This window comes from Gopherus evgoodei, unplaced genomic scaffold, assembly GCF_007399415.2.
Source record: "Gopherus evgoodei ecotype Sinaloan lineage unplaced genomic scaffold, rGopEvg1_v1.p scaffold_117_arrow_ctg1, whole genome shotgun sequence".
Classification (NCBI taxonomy): Eukaryota; Metazoa; Chordata; order Testudines; family Testudinidae; genus Gopherus; species Gopherus evgoodei.
The window spans coordinates 95,316-100,007 of NW_022059780.1; the positions used below are offsets into that span (position 1 = coordinate 95,316).

General features: G+C 50.0%; 2 non-coding genes across 2 annotated transcripts; both read left to right on the forward strand.

The window, feature by feature from the left end:
* Positions 1–2,115: 2,115 nt before the first annotated feature.
* On the forward strand, positions 2,116–2,187 carry TRNAE-UUC. The gene has a single exon. It is a non-coding gene; the product is annotated as a tRNA-Glu (tRNA).
* Positions 2,188–3,352: 1,165 nt separating this feature from the next.
* On the forward strand, positions 3,353–3,424 carry TRNAA-UGC. Its single transcript has one exon. It is a non-coding gene; the product is annotated as a tRNA-Ala (tRNA).
* Positions 3,425–4,692: the final 1,268 nt, after the last annotated feature.

Here is a 4,692-nt window from a genome sequence, read left to right on the forward strand (position 1 = left end):
GGCCCTGACTCTCGGGATCCCTCCTTGCCCTACGTTTCTATATGATTCTGTTGTGTGGGTTTGTGCTGTGTCGTTGTTCCACGCTGAGCTGTTTTGCACAGTGTCACTTTGCACTCTGACACATTGTTTCGTGTTGTATGGTTTTTGCACCACTTTGTGTTGTGTTGGTTTGAGCTGAGCTCTTTTGCAGTGCGTCATTTTGCCCCCTGGGGCATTCATTTACATGGTGCTGAACTGTAGGGCTTTGCACTCCTACGTGTTGTCACTTTGTGCTGTGGAATGTCAGTTCACGCTGAATTGTTAGATGTTAGATTGGGGTGTTTCCACTTTTGTTGTTGTTTATATTGTATTGCGATGGCATCGAATTATAGAGCTGTACGGCTGCAAGGGCCCTGGAGAGGTCATGAAATCCAGCCCTCACTGCTGAAGCACGGTCAAGCAGAGGCGATGCATCGAGGGCATGTGGGATCAAGTGCCCACAGCAGTCGGCCCAGGCAGGGAGCAGAAGGAGGGAACCAGAGCCAGAGCAGCTTGTCTATGGGACCAAGTATATGCAGAGTATCCTTGACAGAGGTTTGTTCAACCTGTTCGTAAAAACCTCCTAGGACAGAGACTCCACAGACATCCTTGGGAGCCTATTCCAGAGCTTAACTACCCTCAGAGTTAGAAAGCTGTTCCCAATATCTAATGTGAATCTCCCTGGCTGCAGATTAAGCCCATTACTTCTTGTCCTACCATCAGTGGACATGGAGACCAAATGATCATTGTCCTATTTATAAAGAACAAACTTTTCCCTCTGCAATCAACCGTTAAATGGTTATTATCCCCTCTTCTTGCTTGGGGTACAATGGAAGAGGAGAAAATACTCTCTTAGCATAGGATGCAAATGTCAGTTTGTTCTCTCTTCATGTTTTAGTGAAGCTCAGAGAGAAGAAGAAACATGACCTGCCAAAGAGCATAGAGAGTTTGTTTCATTTTGATCTGTGACTATTAGCAGAAGAGTGACACCTAAGGGCTGTCGCTACCACCCACCATGGGGCTTGGATTTATGATTGTGGGATTAAGAGCATCATGCTCTACCAACAGAGCTAGCTAGATTTAAAGTCAGTCAACTGCCCAGACGCCGTGTAGAAGGTGCCCTGAAGGTTTTTATTTGTGAGCTGAGGTTCCCTGTCTTACTTTTGCCTTCTTTCCTGGTTTGTTATGTCTCCAGCGAGCAAACCGGAGCTGTCACAAGGCTGGTTAGATGCTGCTTTCTAGACCAGAGAGCTGGGGTCGATTTAACATGCTACCGTCATCAGCTGGTCAGAGCAACCAGGGCGGGAGGTCGGAATTTAGGATTCTCCCACCAAGGGGAGGTGCTGTTGGACTCATCTAGTGGGGGAGAGTCTGAAAAAGATTCTCGGTTCCCAGAGAGGGGGCAGACAAGCTGGTGCCACACACACATTTTCACAGGGAATCAGGCCCTCTCTTGGGAAAAACTCAAAAGAAGCCCAGACCCAGGAGTGTCAGAGAAGGGAATCACTGTTTGCTTTAAGAGATGGGTGAGGGAAACCTGCAGGTCCTTAGATCCCTCCAGCACCTGATAGAACCATTTGTGGGGAAAGTCTGGGGAAGCCAAGGAGAGGGAAAAAGGCCTTGCAGCTGTTGTGCAATCACCATGCTCTCAGCAGCAGGGTCCGGGGAGCTCTGCTCTCAGAACACACAAGATGGCAAAGTTCAGAGCCCTGTTACACGGAGTCAGACTGTGATCAGCTCACAGTGAGAGGAAGCAACACCCCTCCCTTGGTCTTTATGCCAGAGCTCCTATCATCTGAGTGTCCTTCCTGCAAGAGTCGGCTGCTGAGAGGCTTGCGATGGGGTAAATGAAGGCAGAGGAGGATTGTTCCTCCTGGGTTTTTTTTTGCGTGGCTCTGTGATCCTGCTGGAGGAAGCATCCTTAGAGTTTAATTCAGTGGCTTGTGTTGGGGTGAGGTTGTGACCCTGAGTACAGGGGTTCCTGCACTCTCTGTTCTTAACCCCTCAGGGAGTGGACAATGGAGTACTGTCAGAAAGTGGATAGAAAGTAGCCTAAGAAAGTGTAGTATAAGAGAGAAGAAAAACCACATTGTCAGCTCCATGATGGTCTAGTGGTTAGGATGTGGTACTTTCACTGCCAAGGCCTTGGTTCAATTCCCAGTAAGGGAAAAGTGACTTCAATTAAAAAAAGCTTCAGTTATTCTTCACTTGTAATGTAAATAAATCTGTGACTGTTTCCTAATTTCCCCCATCTTCCCTGTGTTTCCATGGCAGGGCTGGCACTAGCACAGCAGGTACCTGGGGTGGCCAATGGAAGGGGGAGGCTTCTGTGGCAATTGGACCCTCTCAGAGGGAAGGACTTGCTGCCAAAACAGGTGGTGGTGCTGCTGATTACACCTTTTTTTATTTTTTTTTCCGCTTGGGATGGCAAAAATGCTGGATCTGACCCTGCTCCATGGAAAACAATTTGTTAAATCCCAGATGAGTGGAGTTAAATCAGTTCTCAGCCTGAGTCCTTAGGGCTTAGTCCTGAGGATATTGTCCCATCATGGGGCCATTTCCCTCCTCTCGTCCATACAGAAGCACAATTTTCCTTGCACAGCCACAGGAACAGCAAGATCTTTCTCTGTCCCTTGTGCAAAGCAGGGGGCCAAATTTCATGGATTGTCTGGGATGGGGGAAAAGCTGAGTTCACTCCAGGTGGAGGGTAAAAAGAACCTTGAAAGTCTCAGGCCCCAACCCCTGCTACCAGGATCACTGAGGTGCTGGGGATTTGAGTAGGAAAGGGATTGTGTGAATTGTCAAGGTGGGGAATGAATAACAATCTACAACCAGATCCACCTCATTAACCACTGACACAGGCTAATCCTGCTGCAGCTAGAAGGGAAACTGGGAGTGATTCTTTGCTGTTCAGCCATGGAAACAGTGACCCAATTGCACCGCAGTGAATGTGCTGGGGAAAGTTGGACTTCACAGGCAGGTGGAAACACCTAGAATTCCCCACCCCACTTCTGCTGCCAGGGCGAGGTGTTGAGCTGCTCACAGCATACACCACAATGACCTTACAGCAGGGGATTGCAGCACTCCCCCGCCACCCAATGCAGGGGAGAGGGCTGAGTGTATCTCTGCCCCCTGAGCCAAGGGCACAAACTCTCTCTGCCCCACACATAGAATTTGGCCCTGCTGAAAAGTTACCCCTAGGAACAAGTAACCTCCAGGAAAGCAGGCCTGGCTCTCAGAGAGGGGAATGGGCTTCTTAGGAAGCTTATAGGTCACTGGCTGCAGTGAGAAAAGGAGGGCTCTGAGTGTAACCCATAGCAAGCACAGCATACCAGGGGATGTAGCTCAGTGGTAGAGCACATGCTTTGCATGGATGAGGTTTTGGGTTCAATACCCAGCATTTCCGTGCTCATTTTTTCACCCTGCTCTTTGCTCATGCCCAGAGGAGATCATAGATTACCAGTCGCCCTGCATCAGTTTCAGTCCTGCTCAGTGAGGGGCAAGTGCCAATTGCATGGAAGGTCTGGGGAGGGGGTCTGCTCCTAAGTCACCTTGGTACATTTAAGATTCCCTCTCTCTGTGCTGCTTGGGACAAGGGTAGATGAGAAGGGCGAATCCTCCAGCACTGGAGGGAAAAGTCCCATCTGCTCAGACTGAGAGGCAAGGAAACAGAGGGGCAGTCAGTGCTCGGAAAGGAGAGAGGTCAGTTATGTACACCCAACAGGGGACACTGTCATTTTGAGTATCACAGGGGTAGCTGCGTTAACCAGGATTTGTAAAAAGCGAGAGTCCTGTGGCACCTTATAGACTAACAGATGTACAGGAGCATAAGCTTTGAGGGGTGAATCCCCACTTCATCGGCTGAATGTAGTGGGAATTCTGTGCCTGGCTAGCCAACTATAAAAGCAATTTCTCCTCCCTTGGCGTTCACACCTCAACTGCTAGAAGAGGGCCTCATCCTCCATGATTGAACTAACCTCCTTATCTCTAGACTGATTCTTACCTGCATATTTATACCTGCTCCTGCAAATTTCCGCCACATGCATCCGATGAAGCGGGTATTCACCCACGAAAGCTTATGCTCCAATATGTCTGTTAGTCTATAAGGTGCCACAGGACTTTATGTCTTTTTGAGGTGAGTGCAGCTCGCTTGGGAGGTGCTGACGATGGATGGAAAAAAGGCTGGAGTCAATGACAGATGAGATCACAGAAGGGGAAGGGGAATGGCAGCCCCACAGAAGGTCCTGGGTGCTCAGATGCCCCAGTTATTGCACCCTGGCCTGTCGTAGAGAGAGAAAAGACACCGAGGGACCCAGCCCCCCTACAGTGATCCCATGGACAAGAACCTGGTTGGGAGTGGGGTGAAGGTTCCCTCTGGGCAAAGTGGAGCTGAAATCCCTCAGTGTCCTGGAATTTAAGCAATGGAAGCTTCAAACCCTGCACGGGTGTGGGCTGAGGTGCATCAGCAGAAGGTTGGGCTGGACAGGGCGGCAGGTTTGTATAATTTTTGGTGGTGCCCAGAATGGGACCAAGTCCTGCCCCACCCACCCCACACACCTGCCTAAGGCTCTGGGAGGGAGTTTGGGTGTGGGAGGAGAGGGGTTGGAGTCTGGGAAAGAGTTTGGGTGCAGGGTCTGGGGTCAGTCAGGGGGTTGAGGTGCAGGAGGGTGTGCA